This window comes from Triticum aestivum, chromosome 2B, assembly GCF_018294505.1.
Source record: "Triticum aestivum cultivar Chinese Spring chromosome 2B, IWGSC CS RefSeq v2.1, whole genome shotgun sequence".
Classification (NCBI taxonomy): domain Eukaryota; kingdom Viridiplantae; phylum Streptophyta; class Magnoliopsida; order Poales; family Poaceae; genus Triticum; species Triticum aestivum.
Genome location: NC_057798.1, coordinates 28515790 through 28536920, shown reverse-complemented (window position 1 = coordinate 28536920; position 21131 = coordinate 28515790). Strand labels below are relative to the sequence as shown.

The 21131-nt window shown below is 46.6% G+C and overlaps 2 long non-coding RNA genes across 2 annotated transcripts; one reads left to right on the top strand and one right to left on the bottom strand.

Annotated features, from left to right (window-relative positions):
• The first annotated feature begins 13737 nt into the window (after positions 1 to 13737).
• On the top strand, positions 13738 to 14906 carry LOC123040129 (uncharacterized). The gene is made up of 3 exons (XR_006418053.1): positions 13738 to 13913; positions 13989 to 14132; positions 14615 to 14906. It is a non-coding gene; the product is annotated as an uncharacterized lncRNA (long non-coding RNA).
• A 5324-nt stretch (positions 14907 to 20230) lies between these two features.
• On the bottom strand, positions 20231 to 20964 carry LOC123040128 (uncharacterized). Its single transcript, XR_006418052.1, has 2 exons — positions 20876 to 20964; positions 20231 to 20573 (listed from the first exon to the last, which is right to left on the bottom strand). It is a non-coding gene; the product is annotated as an uncharacterized lncRNA (long non-coding RNA).
• Positions 20965 to 21131: the final 167 nt, after the last annotated feature.

Below are 21131 nucleotides of genomic sequence, written 5' to 3'. Positions count from 1 at the left end.
CATGGATTCTATCTCGGATTTCATGGCTTCAAGCCATTTGTTGGAATCCGGGCCCGCCATTGCTTCTTCATAGTTCGAAGGTTCATTGTTGTCTAACAACATGATTTCCAGGACAGGGTTGCCGTACCACTCTGGTACGGAACGTGTCCTTGTGGACCTACGAAGTTCAGCAGTAACTTGATCCGAAGTCCCTTGATCATTATCATGGTTTTCCTCTTCAGTTGGTGTGGGCATCACAGGAACGGTTTCCTGTGCTGCGTCACTATCCCGCTCAAGAGGTAGTACTTCATCGAGTTCTACTTTCCTCCCACTTACTTCTTTCGAGAGAAACTCTTTTTCCAGAAAGCATCCGTTCTTGGCAACAAAGATCTTGCCTTCGGATCTTAAGTAGAAGGTATACCCTACAGTTTCCTTAGGGTATCCTATGAATACGCATTTTTCCGACTTGGGTTCGAGCTTTTCAGGTTGAAGTTTCTTGACATAAGCTTCGCATCCCCAAACTTTTAGAAACGACAGCTTAGGTTTCTTTCCAAACCATAATTCATACGGTGTCGTCTCAACGGATTTAGACGGTGCCCTATTTAAAGTGAATGTAGCTGTCTCTAGAGCGTATCCCCAAAATGATAGCGGTAAATCGGTAAGAGACATCATAGACCGCACCATATCCAATAGAGTGCGATTACGACGTTCGGACACACCGTTTCGCTGAGGTGTTCCAGGCGGCGTGAGCTGTGAAACGATTCCACATTTCTTTAAGTGTGTACCAAATTCGTGACTTAAGTATTCTCCTCCACGATCTGATCGTAAGAATTTTATCTTTCGGTCACGTTGATTCTCCACCTCATTCTGAAATTCCTTGAACTTTTCAAAGGTCTCAGACTTGTGTTTCATTAAGTAGACATACCCATATCTACTCAAGTCATCTGTGAGAGTGAGAACATAACGATATCCTCCGCGAGCCTCAACGCTCATTGGACCGCACACATCGGTATGTATGATTTCCAACAAGTTGGTTGCTCGCTCCATTGTTCCGGAGAACGGAGTCTTGGTCATTTTGCCCAAAGGCATGGTTCGCACGTGTCAAACAATTCATAATCAAGAGACTCTAAAAGTCCATCGGCATGGAGATTCTTCATGCGCTTGACACCAATGTGACCAAGGCGGCAGTGCCACAAGTATGTGGGACTATCGTTATCAATTTTAAATCTTTTGGCATCTACACTATGAACATGTGTAATATTACGCTCGAGATTCATTAAGAATAAACCATTGACCATCGGAGCATGACCATAAAACATATCTCTCATATAAATCGAACAACCATTATTCTCAGACTTAAATGAGTAGCCATCTCGTATTAAACGAGATCTAGATACAATGTTCATGCTCAAACTTGGCACTAAATAACAATTATTAAGGTTCAAAACTAATCCCGTAGGTAAATGTAGAGGCAGCGTGCCGACGGCGATCACATCGACTCTGGAACCATTCCCGACGCGCATCGTCACCTCGTCCTTCGCCAGTCTCCGTTTATTCCGCAGCTCCTGCTGTGAGTTACAAATATGAGCAACGGCACCGGTATCAAATACCCAGGAGTTACTACGAGTACTGGTAAGGTACACATCAATCACATGTATATCAAATATACCTTTGGTGTTGCCGGCCTTCTTATCCGCTAAGTATTTGGGGCAGTTCCGCTTCCAGTGACCCTTCCCCTTGCAATAAAAGCACTCAGTCTCAGGCTTGGGTCCATTCTTTGACTTCTTCCCGATAACTGGTTTACCAGGCGCGGCAACATCTTTGCCGTCTTTCTTGAAGTTTTCCTTACCCTTGCCCTTCTTGAACTTAGTGGTCTTATTGACCATCAACACTTGATGTTCTTTCTTGATTTCAGCCTCTGCTGACTTCAGCATCGAGAACACTTCAGGAATGGTCTTTTCCATTCCCTGCACGTTGTAGTTCATCACAAAGCTCTTGTAGCTTGGTGGGAGAGACTGGAGGATTCTGTCAATGACCGCCTCATCTGGGAGGTTAATGTTCAGCTGGGTCATACGGTTGTGCAACCCAGACATCTTCAGGATGTGCTCACTGACAGAACTGTTTTCCTCCATCTTACAACTATAGAACTTGTCGGAGACATCATATCTCTCGACCCGGGCATGAGCTTGGAAAACTAGTTTCAGCTCTTCGAACATCTCATATGCTCCGTGATGCTCAAAACGCTTTTGGAGCCCCGGTTCTAAGCTGTAAAGCATGCCGCACTGAACGAGGGAGTAATCATCAGCGCGATACTGCCAAGCATTCATAATGTCTTGGTTCTCTGGGACGGGAGCGTCACCTAGCGGTCCTTCTAGGACATATTGTTTCCTGGCAGCTATGAGGATGATCCTCAGGTTCCGGACCCAGTCCGTATAGTTGCTGCCATCATCTTTCAGCTTGGTTTTCTCTAGGAACGCGTTGAAGTTCATGTTGACATTAGCGTTGGCCATTGATCTACAAGACATATTTGCAAAGGTTTTAGACTAAGTTCATGATAATAAAGTTCTAATCAAATTATGAACTCCCACTTAGATTAGACATCCCTTTAGTCATCTAAGTGTTACACGATCCGAGTCGACTAGCCCGTGTCCGATCATCACGTGAGACGAACTAGTCATCGTCGGTGAACATTTTCATGTTGATCGTATCTTCCATACGACTCATGTTCGACCTTTCGGTCTCCGTGTTCCGAGGCCATGTCTGCACATGCTAGGCTCGTCAAGTTAACCCTAAGTGTTTCCGCTGTGTAAAACTGTCTTACACCCGTTGTATGTGAACGTAAGAATCCATCACACCCGATCATCACGTGGTGCTTAGAAACGACGAACTGTAGCAACGGTGCACAGTTAGGGGAGAACACTTCTTGAAATTTTATAAGGGATCATCTTATTTACTACCGTCGTCCTAAGTAAACAAGATGCATAATACATAATAAACATCACATGCAATTATATAGTTGTGACATGATATGGCCAATATCATATAGCTCCATTGATCTTCATCTTCGGGGCTCCATGATCATCTTGTCACCGGCTTGACACCATGATCTCCATCATCATGATCTCCATCATCGTGTCTTCATGAAGTTGTCACGCCAACGACTACTTCTACTTCTATGACTAACGTTTAGCAATAAAGTAAAGTAGTTTACATGACGTTATTCAATGACACGCAGGTCATACAAAAAATAATGACAACTCCTATGGCTCCTGCCGGTTGTCATACTCATCGACATGCAAGTCGTGAATCCTATTATAAAGAACATGATCTCATACATCACAATTCATCATTCATCACAACTTCTGGCCATATCACATCACATGATCAATCGCTGCAAAAACAAGTTAGACGTCCTCTAATTGTTGTTGCATCTTTTACGTGGCTGCACTTGGGTTCTAGCAAGAACGTTTTCTTACCTACGAATCACCACAACGTGATTTTGTCAACTTCTATTTACCCTTCATAAGGGCCCTGTTCATCGATTCCGCTCCAACTAAGGTGGGAGAGACAGACACCCGCCAGCCACCTTATGCAACTTGTGCATGTCAGTCGGTGGAACCGGTCTCACGTAAGTGTACGTGTAAGGTTGGTCCGGGCCGCTTCATCCCACAATACCGTTGAGCAAGAAAAGACTAGTAGAGGCAAGTAAGATGACAAAATCCACGCTCACAACAAAGTTGTGTTCTACTCGTGCAAAGAGAACTACGCATAGACCTAGCTCATGATGCCACTGTTGGGGAACGTTGCAGAAAATTAAAATTTTTCCTACGGTTTCACCAAGATCCATCTATGAGTTCATCTAAGCAACGAGTCTAGGGAGAGAGTTTGCATCTACATACCACTTGTAGATCGCGTGCGGAAGCTTGCAAGGTGATGATGTAGTCGTACTCGACGTGATCCAAATCACCGATGACCAGCGCCGAACGGACGGCACCTCCGCGTTCAACACACGTACGGGACGGGAGACGTCTCCTCCTTCTTGATCCAGCAAGGGGGAAGGAGAGGTTGATGAAGATCCAGCAGCACGACGGCGTGGTGGTGGATGCAGGGCGTCACAGCAGCAGGGCTTCGCCGAGACTACGAGGGAGAGACGTAACGGGGGGAAGGTGGAGGCGCAAGGGGCTGGTGTATGAAGTCCCTCCTCTCCCCCACTATATATAGGGGTGCCAAGGGGGGGCGCCGGCCCTAGTAGATGAGATCTACTAGGGGGGGCGGCGGCCTAGGGGAGGTTTCCCTCCCCCCCAAGGCACCTAGGGGTGCCTTCCACCACTAGGACTCCTCCTAGGGGGAAACCCTAGGCGCATGGGCCTATAGGGGCTGGTGCCCTTGGCCCATGATGGCCAAGGCGCACCCCCTACAGCCCATGTGGCCCCCCAGGACAGGTGGCCCCACCCGGTGAACCCCCGGGACCCTTCCGGTGGTCCCGGTACAATACCGATAACCCCGAAACTTGTCCCGGTGCCCGAAATAGCACTTCCTATATATAATTCTTTACCTCCGGACCATTCCGGAACTCCTCGTGACGTCCGGGATCTCATCCGGGACTCCGAACAACATTCGGGTTTCTGCATATACATATCTTCATAACCCTAGCGTCACCGAACCTTAAGTGTGTAGACCCTACGGGTTCGGGAGTCATGCAGACATGACCGAGACGCTCTCAGTCAATAACCATCAGCGGGATCTGGATACCCATGATGGCTCCCACATGCCCCTTGATGTTGTCATCGGATGAACCACGATGTCGAGGATTCGATCAAACCCTGTATTCAATTCCCTTTGTCAATCGGTACGTTACTTGCCCGAGACTCGATCGTCGGTATCCCAATACCTTGTTCAGTCTCGTTACCGGCAAGTCACTTTACTCGTACCGTAATGCATGATCCCGTGTCCAACACCTTGGTTACATTGAGCTCAATATGATGATGCATTACCGAGTGGGCCCAGAGATACCTCTCCGTCATACGGAGTGACAAATCCCAGTCTCGATCCGTGTCAACCCAACAGCTACTTTCCGAGATACCTGTAATGCACCTTTATAGTCACCCAGTTACGTTGTGACGTTTGATACACCCAAGGCACTCTTACGGTATCCGGGAGTTACACGATCTCATGGTCGAAGGAAGAGATACTTGACACTTGCAAAGCTCTAGCAAAACGAACTACACGATCTTTTATGCTATGCTTAGGATTGGGTCTTGTCCATCACATCATTCTCCTAATGATGCGATCCCGTTATCAATGACATCCAATGTCGATAGTCAGGAAACCATGACTATCTGTTGATCACAACGAGCTGGTCAACTAGAGGCTTTACCAGGGACATAGTGTGGTCTAAGTATTCACACGTGTATTACGATTTCCGGATAATACAGTTATAGCATGAATAAAAGACAATTATCATGAACAATGAAATATAATAATACTTTTATTATTGCCTCTAGGGCATATTTCCAACATAGGCGCCGCACATTACAAGTGTGGCGCCTAGACCTTAGGCGCTGCTCAACTGTCTGTGGGGCCGCAACTGGACCAGGGCTGCCACGATGGCAGGAGGTGCGATGCCTAAGGCCGAGGCGCTGCACAGTTGGGTGCGGCGCCTCGCTGTCGGGCGCCACACTAAAGGGTCAGCAGAGTGAATTTTTTTCGAGAGCAGGTCAATTTGTGATTTGATTTCGCCCTCAGGTCAAATATGTGATTTCTGCCCGGAGGAAGTACCAAATAGTTTGGTTGTTGGGACATTTTTTCCCTTTCACTCAAAACGGAGACCCTAGGCCTCAATCCATTGACTAACTCAAGATTCTCTCTCTTTCTCTCTCCTTTCACACACACACACACACACACACAAACACGAGATTCCTCTTTTGTGGTTCCCTTCATTTGCCACTCCAAAACCGGTGTTGAGCCAAAAATTCTCTTCTTTTTTTGAGGAAAAAAATATTCTTCTTAATTAATGAATGATGCAAAAAATGTGTGTGAGAGATATGGAGAGTGACAGAGACCACAACCACTGACTAAGCAGGAACCGACCCCAACATGGTCGCCCATGGCGACAACGGCAATGGCAACACGAGACTTGACTAAGCCGGAGGCAGTGACATCAATTGAGGCGAGTCTGTAGAAGGCACTCGCTTTGTCATTTTTCCTTTCCTTTCCTCCTGGTTTTTACGTGTTACATCCGAAAAATTCGTCACACCCCAGGATTCTTCATTTAATATCCGTCGGTTTTGATCGAGGCATCGAACCGTGTGGACCGGAACCCCTGCTGCTCAAGGAAGGCCGCGATCCGCTGGTATCAGGCCTAAGGCGCCTGCTTCAACCCGTAGAGAGAATGGGAGAGCAAGCACACATGGTCCGGAAAGTCGGGGTCAACGAAACCAGTAGGCTGCTGACAGAACACCTGCTCGTCGAGATGGCCATGCAAGAAAGCATTAGACACATCGAGCTGGTGGACTGGCCAGGCGCGAGAAACAGCAAGCTGGAGGACAGCGCGAATCGTGCCCGTTTGACAACCAGGGCGAAGGTGTCGGTGAAGTCCACGCTGGGGAAGCCGCGCACCACCCAACGCGCCTTGTAGCGCTCAAGAGAGCCGTCGGGATGAGTTTTGTGGCGGAAGACCCACTTTCCAGTGATGGCATTGACACGGGGAGGCGGCGGGACAAGCTACCACGTACGGTTGCGCTGCAGGGCATCAAAGTCCTTACTCATCGCAGCTAGCCAGTTCGGATCCCGAAGGGCTGCGCGAGCGGAGGTGGGGAGCGGAGACGGTGTCGAGGTGGACGCGGCACACGCGTACACATCAGACGTGTAGCGCGTGTTAGGAAGAAGTGTCCCAGTCTGAGCCCGAGTGACCACACCGGTGAGGGGTGCAACCGCGGGGACGGGGGCGGCCGAGGGGGCCGCGACGTCGGGGGCAGCCGAGGGAGCCGCGATGACGGGGGCTCGGACTGGCTAGCCGGCGTGGGGAGCGTGGGCAGGGCCAATGCACTGGGCGGTTCGCCAGAGGAGGAGGCAGGGGCGAACCGCGACGCAGGAGAAGCCAAGGGTGACGGTACCTGCTGAAACAGGAACACCAGCTCATCAAAGTACACATGCCGCAAAGTGAAAACACGGTGGGACACTAGATCATAGCACCGATAACCTTTGGTGGTGGGATGATAACCAAGGAAGATACACGGAAGAGACCGAGGAGCGAGTTTGTGAGGAGCAGTGGACGCGGTGCTAGGATAACAGAGACACCCGAAGATGTGAAGGCCATCATAAGATGGAACCACACCGAAGAGGAGCTGGTGAGGAGTGTAGTTCCATCGCGAATGACACGGGCGAATGTTAATAAGGAGACTGGCGGTCGTGAGTGCGTCCGGCCAGAACCGAGGAGGCACGTAGGAGTGAAAGAGTAACGTGCGGACACAGTCATTAAGAGTGCAAATGACGCGCTCGGCGCGGCCATTCTGCTGTGACGTGTAGGAACAAGTGAGACGAAAGATGGTGCCGTGGGACACAAGTAGATTGCGGACGGCGACGTTGTCAAACTCCTTACCGTTGTCAGTTTGCAAGGCGAGAATAGGACGACCAAACAGTGTGGTGAAATATGAATAAAAAGTGGTGAGTGTGGCAAGTGTGTCGGACTTGCGACGGAGAGGAAAGGTCCACACATGATGGGTAAAATCATCCAATATCACCAAATAGTATAAGTAGCCCGTGTTGCTCGCAACCGGGGACGTCCAAACATCACTATGCAATAACTGAAACGGAAAGGTGGAAATGTTTATAGACTCGCTAAAGGGAAGACGAACGTGCTTGCCAAGACGGCATGCCTCACAAGTGTGGTCGTCAACCTTATTACATGAGAAAGAAAAACTCTGAAGAATCTGACGCATAACGGTGGAGTTGGGATGGCTGAGGCGGGCATGCCAAAGATCGACACTAGCAGCGAAGGCGGCGTGACGACGGGTGGTGGTGGCGCCGGAAGAATGCACCGGGTAAAGCTCGTTCGGGCTGTCACATCGGTGGAGTACCATCCGTGTACGGGCGTCCTTCACAGAAAAGCCGATATCATCAAATTCAACAGTGATAGGGTTCTCACGAGCAAGGCGACGAACAGAAACAAGATTGGTAACTAAGTTAGGAGACACAAGAACATTAGACATGTTAACGGGAGTAGAAGTAGAAGGAAAAGACATATGACCGACATGTGTAATGGGAATGGAGGAACCGTTACCAAGGGTGATGCGAGTGGGAGTATGAATAGGAGTGGCGGATGTGAGCTTACCGGGATGAGTAGTCATGTGAGCTGTGGCGCCCGGGTCCATGTACAAGTCACAGTCGCCACCATAGGAGCTCGGTGACGGCGCGGAGTGCAGAACAGCGAGAAGGGCCGGGTCCCACGGTGGCAGCACCTGGGGAGGGAGAAACCCTCCGTAGGCCGGCGCGGGAGCGACGCTGTAGGCGGGTGCGGGCGCGGTGTCGTAGCCGCTATAGGGGGTGGCGTTCTGCGCGGTGAAGAGCGTCTGGTGGCTCGCCGGCCGAGGCCCAAGGATGCCCGGAGCGGGAGCCCGAGGAACTGGCATCGAGTACGCGTGTACGACGCCCGTCCACAGGTTGGTGCCGTAAGTCCAGGGCGGGGTGGCCTGCTGCTGCAGCTGACGAGGGGCCCCCTTGCGCCTATTTGCGCCCGCCCCCGCGACGGTTGCCGCGGCGCCCGCCACCCTGCTGCGGCAGCTGGGGGGGCAGCGGGTGGGGCGGGGGCCGCGGGCGGGAGGGGGTAAAACCCCGGAGGCGCGGGGGGCACCGGCTGGTGACGGGGCGCAGGCGCGGGCGGGGAGGCCGGTGGAGGGCACCACGCGAGGCGCCGGCGGCACGGGCGTGGTGCTGCACGCGCTTCTTGACCCCCTTCATCCGGCGCTCCTCCAACCGCAAGTATGCCACGAACTTGGGGAAGGAGGGCTCCGGTGTGAGGGAGAGGTTGGAGGCGGCGTTACCGAAGTCCTCGTTGAGGCCGGTGGTGAGCGTGCTGAGGAGGAGGTCATCATCAACCTTGGCGCCAATGTCACGGAGCTCATCCGCCAACGTCTTCAGGCGGCGGCAGTAGTCATCAATAGACTGATCATCCTGATGACAGTAAAAAAAATTCCTGCTGCAAAAAAACGCGGAGCTGAAGCTTGTTGTCGGTGAAGAGGCTCAACTAACCCACACGGCGCCGGCGTCATCACCATCGCTCACGACCGTGTGAAACAGGTCATTCGAGATGGTGGTAAAGAACCACCGAATGAGTGTGGTGTCGATCGCGGTCCACTCGGAGTCGCCCACCATGGCACGGGAGTCGACGGAACCATCAACGTGATCCACGAGGTTGTTCTCGCGGAAGAGTAGCGAGAAGTACGTCTTCCACACGAAGTACGTGGCGTCGGTGGCATCGAGGATGACGAGGATGCGGTCGTCGATGTTAATGTCGCGGATGTCAGCGGGGTCCGGCCCGGCGAAGGGGTTAGAGTAGGAGGAGGCGAAGGAAGACATGGCGGTTCGGCGGTGGTGCAGCGTTGCGATGCAAGCGAGCAGCGGCGGCGAGCGAAGCGGGCGCAGCAGCAGCGACGAAGCGGGAACAGAAGGGAGCGAGCGGCACGGGGGAGTGAGCAGGGTGGCTGGTAGCGCGCGCGGGCGGCTGGCGAGGCGAGCGCTGGCGGCTAGCGATGTGGGTTAGCGAGCGGCTAGCGGCGTGGCGCGCGGGGCGAGCGCTGGCGGGCTAGTGAGGCAAGGGAGCGAGGCGCGCGCGGCTAGCGCAGGAAGCGAGCGCGGGCGGCTAACGAGGCAAGGGAGCGAGGCGCGCGAGCGGGCGGAGGAGGGGAGGTAGCGGCTGCGTGGGGCGGCGGCGGCTAGGGTTAGGCGGAAGCGGGAGAGGATCGACTTGCGATAGATACCATGTAGTGAATGGTTTGATGCATCGATAATAATTGATCGTGCACTAGGCACATATATATATAGGTACAAGGGATGCGACTGGTGTTTTGTCTCCCAAGATACAAGTACATACAGGGGGAGAGAGAGACACTACAGGTGCGGCATACAAAACCCAGACCTAGGAACATATACACATGTCCAACATATATTACCAGTGTAAAAGCAATACGTGTGGAAAATTAAACAATTCCCTATCCCCGCCCCCCCCCCCCCCTCTAGCTCACTTATATGCGGTGTGTCACCATGTCGCTCGGGACTGTGCGAGCATGTCACGTCTCTGCAAGAGCAGCCTTTGGTCGTGCTTTTAGTTAGATGTTTCTTTCTTACACATTCTTTGGTACCAAGGCCTTGTACTGGCTCCCCTCTAGCTGCCCAACAAGGCGAGACACATGCGTCGGGTTTCCCTTTTGCACTGGTTCTACCGATGAATGGTCCGCCCTTCACTACATCAACACCGTGAAAAAACGCATAGTTACTTCTTGCATATTCTTTTTTATCGCATGATTGTGTCACCCCTAAGTTGTGCACTGTCATCGACAAATTTCGTATGTAGTTTCTGAGGTCTCCTAGAGGTACTATTGTGGTTGATCCGTGTGCTACCAGGGGAAGGAGACGGGCCTTATACAATGGGAGGTGCTCAGAGAGATGCTTAGAAAAATATACCGGGTTTTTCTGAAGCACCGGTGTCTATTTCTACAGGAGAGACATTTAGTTAAGCGGCTATCCTGTATAAATAAGCACCGGTGCTTAAAAAACGTCTAGTTTATTTCTCTAAGCATCTCCCCTAAACATTTCCCATTGTACAAGGCCTAATGTGCTGTGACATGAATGATTGATCGACATAGAGTAGAGGAGGGGGCAACCGTAGAAATGGTCGGGGCAGTGGGTTTGTGAGGCAAGGCTGGCGAGAAGAAGGGATCATATCATATCAGATCTCAGTAGGATGGTGCTAGCGTGTTTCTGTGCTGTACTTTGCTAGTGGAGAAGGTCAACTTCCGGCCATCTCCACAAGCACAAGCGATGCATGTGATGAAGTTTGCACTCTTTTCTCTACAAAAAAAGAGCCCCGCCTTAGAATGGTCTTCGGTTTCTCGAATAACAATACCCCCAACGGCCATGTCGAAAAATGCTTGGGATGATGTGTAGAACCGTCCCTTCTTGGTAACAAAACATATACAAGTGCCAGGTTTAATAATGAATTTATTGTTGTCATTTACGTCGATCGGTTGCGATTCGTAGCGACGCGGTCAAGTCAGTAGCATGAATGCAACTGACTCCGGGCGGAGCTGGTAAAGCTGGAGGGGAACGTTTCTGGTGCACCAAGGCAATTGATGCTACCGGTGCACCGGACCCTATTGCACATTTAAAAATATTCAAAAAAATTCGTAAAAAATTTAGTGTATCGACACAGCATCAATGTATGTTGTCGCAAAAATTTAAATCAAAATTCAAAACAATGCCGAAGATACAAAAATGACAAATTTGGCCTCAATGTGCTAATGGGCCAAAAATGAAGCTCAACTTGTGTTATGTACTATTCAGTGTCAAATTTGTTATTTTTATATCTCGAACAATGTTTTAAATGTTGAGTTAAATTTTTGTGACAACGTACATTAATGTCGTGTCAATGCACTAGATTTTTTTCCGGATTTTTTCGAACATTTTTTTACGTGCAACGGGCGACCGGTGCACCGGTAGCACAAATTGCCCCGGTGCACCAGATACATTCCCAAAGCTGGAGTACGTACCGGGCGGAGCTGGTAAAGCTGGAGTACGTACGTAGGTAGTGACATACTGACATCCACTCTTTAAAAACTGAAGTGTAGATTCTACACGTATAAGATATACTCCCTCCGTTCCAAATATTTGTCTTTTTAGGCATTTCAAATGAAAACAACATACAGATCTATGTAGACATATTTTAAAATGTAGATTCACTCATTTTGCTTCGTATGTAGTCACTTGTTGAAATCTCTAGAAAGACAAATATTTAGGAACGGAGGGAGTATATGCATGGACTAATTGTGGCCAGAAACTTCCGGTTTACTCGTGATGTCCTCCTAGTAATGGCGCGGTGGATCCTGCCAAGGGCCGGCGGGAGGGCTCCGTTGTCAGTCTTTTTTTCAATCTTGTTAGGGTTTGTCCTACTCAGGAAGGCGAGACGGCGGCCGCTCCCTGAAGATGGAATAAAGGTCTCCCCGCCCAGCCCCCGTTCCGGCGATGCGTCTAGCATCGTTGGTAGGCGTGTGGAGGTGTGTCTCCGGCAGATCTATCTTTGGTGGATTTGCTCGGATCTCACCGTTGTTCGTCTACGTTCATGTGTCTTCGGTTTGGATCCTTGCGATCTACGTTATTTTTCATCGGCGGCGGTTGCTGTTCTGGGGTGTTGGTCCTATGGGGCCTTAGCACGACGACTTCCCGACTGTCTACTACAACAAGTTGTGCCCGGCTCCGGCAATGGAGGGGCGATGAAGGCGGCGCGCCTTCGGCTCGCTTCGGTACTTGTAGTCGTCGCTAGATGTAATTTTTTATTTTTGGTATTCGTTGTACTGCCATGATTGAAGATAAATAGATTGAAAGTTTTTTCGCAAAAAAAAAGTAGTTTTTCTAGAAATGTTGTAGTTTAGCTTGAAACACACCACCCAAACTTCCTTGGATAAGAAGTCATTAGAAACATGACGTAGCATCCCTACGTGCTTCAATTATTTGATAGTTTTTTGAAAATATCCATATCTTTTAAAGCCTAATTAACTTTAGTTTTGACATGTTATATATGAAATTTGATTAAAAAAATATGTAGAATCTGAATATGATGTTCTTTTACATGTTAATAATTTTTGAAATGTTATTTAAAATGCAACCTTAATCAATAACACACGATCCGTTTTTCTTTCGTACCGGATGGAAATGAACACCTCAGCAAAATCAGATTGAAGACGAAAGAAACCATCTATAACCAAGCATGCACGCATCGACAAAACTTTGCAGGGGAAAAATAAAGATCTCTCATCTTATGCTAAGAAAGAGAGACGCCTTAGAATTGACCACATTCAAAGGTGTTGTAATTGTGTGAGCACTGATGCCACCGTCGACGAGGATGGGAAGGAGGATAAGTGACAACGCAATGTGATGCCACATGGAAATAAATGACATGGACTTATTGAGGTCTTATGTCATGATTATTTGGTTAGGGCGTGTGGTGTTTTTTTCTTCAATTACAACGCACAGGCTCTTTTACAGCATAGCTAAAGTGCAATAATTTGGCACCACTGAAAAAGCAGTCCCGGGGGAAAGAAAGAGAGCAGAAAGTACCAAGAAATGCCCAACCGATGTCTATCTACCGCGTACGTACGTACATCACGCGTCGACCCACGGGTGGTTACCCTCCACCCGCTGCTGACGGCTCGATCGCTGCTCTCGTTGGTTCTCCAGAGCAGATGGATTGACGTGCACCTGGACGCGAGGGGGGCATGGTGCATCCATGAGACGGCGAGACGCGACGTGCGAGCGCGTCGAAACTACATATACTGAGTACCACGATATACGAGGAGGATAAACAACTCTCTCTCTCTCTCTCTACCTCCGGAGATACGCAACGTACGTTCTCCACCAAGACAAGGAAGCGTCCATGGGCGACATGTGTCCCGCCCAACCACCCGCCACTCGCTCTGGACGCGGTAATACGTAGTGCAAACCTTACAAAAAGGGAGGCCTCTGGCTCGAGCTTTTGGGCAAATTCAAGCACCAGCAAGAACGTCTCCTCTTTCCTCCCGTTCAACCGCAGATACACAGAAACCTCCCTCTCCTCTCCCTCTGCAACCCCGAGCTAGCTCCTGAATTCGATCTCCTCATCCGCGCGCACCGCACCGGGGAACCCACCGACCTCATCGGACAACGTCCATCTGCGCCGTGCAACGGTACTCTCCCAAGTTCCCCTTCCTACTTCTTTTCTTTTCGTTTCCTGCCTTCTTACGCCACATGTTGTTGTCTAGACGTGCTCATTCTACATAATGGCGCTACCGCCGACGACCCCAACTCCGACTCCGAGCTACAACCATATTCTTGTTATCATTGTCGAATCTGACGGAAGCATCAGGATCATCCGTATTCAAAGCGAGGCCACCCAATAGCAGCAGGTGCACATCTATATCTCTCCTTATTGATTTGTTATTATTTTCGTTATCCAAGTAGCTCGCGTTTGCATACAAGGTACTATTTGTACGTGTACGAAAATCGATGATCGATATGCGTAATCAAAAGTTGTTTCATTTCCGTTCCTCTTGACCGCTGTTCCGGAATATAGATGCTCCCCGTAAACTTTACAGTTTCGCTTGCGTGTGAGCATGTGGAGGCTCCGTTTTGCAGTGTGGACTCGCATCTTTTTAGAAGCTTCCTAGAAATTGATTAACCAGTATGTGACCACTTTCCTAGCCAGCATGTGACCAGTTCTCTCTGTGACATGCTTTTTTTTGGGTGTGACTACTTGTTAAACAAATATACAGAGAATATATATTAAGATGATTTTCCCCTCTTTTTATAAGTGTGTTTTCTGCTGAGTTCGACGTCTCTTCTATCTATGGGCTTTCAGTAATTACTACTATATTTGTTTTCCTTGAAGGTATGGAACCTTTCTATGCGGCGCTGCTACACAAACTTGCATCAGAAACCAATATAGTGTCATACGTGGCAGCCCCGCAGCGACCGTGGGCAACCGGAGGACCATCCACCTAAAATCCATGCCCAAGACCAAGACCAAGGCCAACATCGCTCGTGCGCAAGAAATTGACTTGTAAAACACCAACTGCTTCTGAAAGCCATCAGTTTATGAAGCCATGTATACTTGCAAGTGTGTATTAATGTAATATTCAAAGAATGGCACTATGACAAATATATCTTCCACAGTTGTTTCACCTTTTATCTCCGATCAGAGCTATACGAGATTTCAGGATGTATCGAGCTGATGTTTTTTGCCGGAACATATAGCTGATTTTTTTATTTTTTTTTGCGGGTAACATATAGCTGATGTTGAACGAGATAATCTACTTTGCAACAAACGAAGAAGATGAATTGTTCAGGCGACTTTTGCAAGTTAGTACAGTAGACACGGTGGAGTGATCCACATCCATGCAACTGACTCCGTCCGGAGTCGTTGAAGTAGATTATCTTAGTCACGTCTCACATCTATGCAACTGCTTCCCCCAGACACGAGTATACATACTTAGTCACGTCTCACATCCATGCAACTGTGTAGGAATTCTTGCACATAAAATTTCATCCTACCTGGGATTTCCACTTAATATAAAAAATATGTTACTCCCTCCGTTCAAAAATAAGTGTTGGTTTAGTACAATTTTGAGACGATGGGAGTATTACACATTCAGAAAAATCTTTATTTGAAGGGAAAAGACAATTTGAACACACCTTAATTAAGATGCAGTGGACTGGTTAGACCCAAAGCATTGTAAATAGTATACCTAGTTACGTCACATGGCCATGTGTGCGGTGTTCTATTGGACTGCCCGAACAAGACCTAGACGCCCAAAAAACACCCAACCGAACACCCTATATATCCAATCCATGTGTCTAGCTTTTTTTTTTTGAGAACATGTGTCTCGCTTATTGTGAAACGTTACCTCCAGCTCGCGTCTGACGCTTCACTAAACGGGCTGGCCCAACACTATAGATCCCTATAGTGTGGTATTAGGAAAGTTATCTGATTCTTCTCAAAAAAAAAGGAAAGTTATCTGAATCATTTCGAACCGGTTTTAGAACCTTCCGTGGGTTTTTTCTTCTTCTTTCGTTTCTACTCCCTCTGTTCCTAAATATTTGTCTTTCTAGACATTTCAAATGGACTACCACATACGGATATATGTAGACATATTTTAGAGTGTAGATTCACTCATTTTGCTCCGTATGTAGTCACTTGTTGAAATCTCTAGAAAGACAAATATTTAGGAACAGAGGGAGTATATGTTATTTTCTATTTTGTTTCCTCCATAGTCTCTCTTCTGGTTTCTTTTTTCAACACGTGTCTAATTTTTTCAATACACACTATACATTTTCAATATACATGTGAAACTTTTTTAATACACATAGAACATTTTTTAGTTACATATGTATATTTTTTTCTAAATACATGTTTTGACCATATTCAAATGTATGTTAAAAAATTTCAAATACACATTGAACATTATTTTAATGGGATGGAGCATTTTTTTAAACTATGCTAACACATTTTTACATTGTATAAGCATTTTTGTAATTGTCAAAATATAGTTTTAAAACATGTGAACATTTCTTTAAAATATCAAGTACATTTTTTAAATGGTATGATTTTTTTTTCACATTGGATAAATATTTTTAAAGATGTGGTGAACATTTTTTTTAATGCGTGAACATTCTTTTATTGTCACAAATTATTTTTCAATGCTATGAATTTTTCTACATGCCACGTCAATATTTTTTTCCCTGCATGAACATTATCTAAGTGGGAGATGAACGCTTTTGAAAAATTAAGAAAAAAAATATGTTTTCCATTTTGGAAATAAAAATAAAAATAGTTAGTTATTTTCGTACCTACAGTTCACGGTAAAGAAATGTTCAAGACATATTGTAAGATGTTATAATTCACTTTGAGTGTTTTCTGTTTTGCTGATGTGGGCTTTTAGTAATTCCTATTTGTTTTCTCTGAAATAAGGGAACTTTCATATATTTGCAGCTTTTGCTCCCGGGGGTAGAAGAAGAAGGATGTGCAGGAAGTGGACGCGTTGCTGCCGTCTCTTATCTCTCCATGCCGCCATCAACTCAACACCAGGACCATGTTCTTAATAGTTTTGTGTGTGGGGTGTGTTTTACTGCGTCTTGTCGGCTGCTCTTGGGACTTAGCTTTTGCGTAGGGCTTTGTTTTATCTCTTTGTATAACACTCCTCTTCTAAGCTGATACTAGAAGAACGCCCGTGCGTTGCAACGGGGTCACATTAATTTTAAGAGTTCAATATTACGACATTGGCGACCTTTTTTTACCATCAAATCCTCACACACACACACTCTCCTCCCTCCCTCTTCCTCACTCTCTCTCCCTCTCTCTCTAACACACACACATAGCCTATTTTCCCCGCCAATAAGACTTACTCAATTGGCACGGGCTTTTTAAAAACTTACTTATTGCGTATATAGACATAATGCATGTCAAATTTTAGATGTGTAGAAAAATTGAATTCCACTTGAATTGCAATGTATTTAGATAAAAAAATGTAATTCAATGACCTATACTGACTCATCTGATGCACAAAATAAAAGAAGGTGGTTTAAGAATATACAATAGTTTTGCAGTGCATCACAAACGATAGATAACAAAAAAGGAGATTATGTTTTGGTTATGAAGCATAGAACTTCTGACAATTTTGTCCTAAGATATACTAAAGCCAAAGAATATCATAGAGGGAAATCAAATTATCTGAACGACATGATGTTATTTCACAAAATAAGTTAAATGTACATTTAAAATTTAAAATTTCCAATTGGTTATCTTTACATGTAAATAAAAAGGTGGGAGTCAATATTACAATACGCTTACCAAAAATGTTCCTCTACGAAAAATTATCATGAAGAATCACCTGCCAAGAATAAAAACTGAGAGCAAGTCTGCAAAATAACAAATTGTTAACAATATGTTCAGTAATATAAATCTCACTGTTCTTGCACACCCTTGAGACTTGAGAGCATATCATTTTTTTCCTTCAGACTATACTCTCGTTTATGAACAGAAAAAGAAAACCATAGAAACTAAATTCAAGTCTACAGAATAACACAAAGCATCACTAATAGTTCAGTACCATGTGAATGGAGACATACCATACCATCCTTTTTACCTTCTGACTGCACTTCTATTTGTGAGAATTCCAGTAAGTAGATGGGCAATTTAGCAAAATACAACCATTGGAATATGGGAAGTCGTATAAACTGAATAATGTAGATAATATCACATGTGCATTATTGGCCTCTAAGATGGAACAAAACTGAATACTACCCAAAACAACACACAAATCTGACTGACACTTTTAAAATTTCATATCTCTCCTATACTACCTAATAAATTCAAGTTGTATACACCTTTTCCAATTGCACAAAAATTTAATTCAGCTTCTAAAGTCTGCAATAGCCCCATAATTCAAAACAGTCTGCAATACCCCCATTACTAACTCTAGTTCAGCAAATCCCTGAGGAAGAGTCATTGGTGAGGATGGGCTAACTCCACCATATACCATAACAATTCTCAACTACCATATCCAGAAAAAGTATTGTTAATTTGACACGATACCAAAATTGAGTTACAAATAGAAATAACAAAAGTAAAATGTCAAGCATAAGTAGTCTATTCAGAGGAATCATTCCCAAAAGCAATTTTGAGCCGAACACCAGAGCACAGCAAGTTGTGACAACTCACATCCCAAATGATAGCAGATTTATTTAAACTGCCAGTGGCATCACAGTACAAACGTTAAAACCAGTAGCATCACACAGGAACACTGTACAGTCAATTAATGCATGCATACCTGCCGGTAACCTTGCTGCCATCACCGCTCACACTCCTCTGTGTGTCCTTCATCGTCATCTTTCCTTCGACCTAATGCTTCGGCAACTCCAACAACACGTTGTTGCTCCAAGAAATCAGTGAACACCACAGAGCGGGGCGTACTTGGATCCTAAACTCCAAGCAAACAATTAATTAAGATCCCTTGCACACCCACATACACACACACACAGAGAGAGAGAGAGAGAGATCAAGGTATCCCAGGGTGAGGGATGAGAGAATCTGACCTACGGAGCGCGGCGCCAGTTGTGTGTCGCCGACTCGCCACTGCCGCTGCAGAGATAACACGACCATCGCCGCAAGACGCAGAATCTGTCAGAGCTCGCTCGCTCAGAACCGGCGAGGAATGCCGCCGCCAAGAACTTGGAGTTCAAGCCCCGCCGCTGGACATCCTCCCGCGCCTCCTAGATCATCTCCACACCGTCCCCGGAACAGGATCCGACTCCTACTCGCCTCCTCAGCCGGATCTGGCCGGAGATCGCCCTCGCTGCGCCCGGCGGCGCGCAGCAGCGTGGCGGTGGGTGGCGGGGCACTGGAGGCGGTGCACTGGAGGTGGGGGGTGGCGCGCAGCAACGTGGTGGCGGGTGGCGGCGCACTGGAGGCTTGGGAGGGGTCGTGCGGGTGGGGGGTTCTTTTTTTATTTTCTCTCTTCGTTAGGAATGTAATGCGTACTTTATTAGTATGGAAGGAGATCGGTGGGAGAAATAAATTGGAGAGGGAGGTGATTTGTTTGGAAGGTGATCTTCTGTATATGGTATTATTTTTGAATTCTTAATTAACAAATATTTACATGATTAAATTGAATCGACACCTGCCAGATCAAGCACGAATATATGGTAACTAATCTGATGACTTATGTAGGTAGTGAAGCGAAAAGGCAGGTGGGAGGGAGACGAAATAAAACCAGCAAAATAAAACCAACGAAAGTGGTGAGACGAAAAAAACCCAGCGAAAAATAACCGGCGGACTATTCACCAACTGCTCCATTAGGAATAGAGATATTTTCAGCAGGTTTATGTTGGTTGTAACTCTGGCCATTTATGTCATCGTTGCCTGAAACCATCTCACACTTTGTGCCTTCTCGGCAGTTTCTTCTATACAAAATCAGTTAGTACGAATCGACACACATTTGGTAAATTTATAAGGAAAATATACTAATAGTATGAAAAAAAACATGTGGTTAGCTAGGATGTAAAAACATACGGAGTTCCATATAGCTGATTTCTCTGTAAAAGTTGTCCGGACCTCGCCAATTCGTGATTCCAATCCCTTATGTTTCCACAAAGTTTTTTAGTTGATGATTTGGTAGTATTTATGCTGCATCATGTCCAGGTCAACAAGGACACACCACCAAGTCCTCGCCACTAGGTCTACAAACCAGTTCTTTAGTATCCAAATAATTGGTTTCATTTTGAAGCATGTCAAAACATGAACAAGGTCACCAATAGCCACAATTTATTGGTCTCCTGAATTTATGCCAACTTTCCATATTATGCAACTAATTTTCTCTACTACAGCAGACAACACTAAAGATATCGCTAAAGCAGTAACCAAAGACTGAGAAGCGAGAACACACAATGCAACATGATATCGTGGCCGAATAACCGAATGAATTTAGCAAACAACTGGAGCGAAAACAGATATCAAATACTCAGAAGGGCTTTATTATATTTTTTTGCGTATGCTGTACAACACAAACAAAAGTGTTTGTTGAGAAAGATTTGTACGAAGTTTCTTCAGCAAATACTTGCCAGTATCATCGTAGGGACATATGGGCATCAGCAAATACTGAGAAGGGCTTTATTTTATGTAAGCTGCGCAACGCACAAATAATTTGTACCACACTATTATTCCAGGGACACAGGAGCATCATCAACCGGATTTTCCCGACGCCACCACATAAGAAAACTCCAAAGTTTCTCCCCTAGAGTTTGTCCATAAAGATTTCCCTCCTTGACAGTGTCATCCAACTTTCGTGCCGTGTCTGCCCAAACATGGTAGCCAGGGTAAATAATGATAGGAGCAAGCTATAATTTGTAAACTGAAGACAGGCTTGTGTGTACTGAAGAATCCCTCTCTACGCTCAAGATTTTCGACGAAAACATAGTCACGAGATCGTTCAGAATACAGTTCCAGAACATCGCAACAATCTCTTTTTTCTTTCGTCTCTCTTTACTACCACAGCAGCAGCGTACACTGCCCAATCTAGAATCTAGATGATGCAAACACGAAAATGATAATAGTATAAAGCATGAAAGCAAGATGAGAGATGAGGAATATGATTACCAGGTGGCATATAATACGTATCTCCATTTGAACCCACGAGCAATCCACCATCAGCCGGGTCATCTCCCGGCGACAGCCATAGCGAAGTGTCTTCATCCAGGAGCGCACCCGTGGCGGAAAGCCTACAAAACAAGAAGTACATAAAGATGCAAGCAGCAACAAGTAGTTTTCTCAGGCGGTCATGGCGGGAGATCGATGCTCCACCCGGGACCCGGCCATGGCGACCAAGGCACCAAGCATGATGGGAGGCACAAAG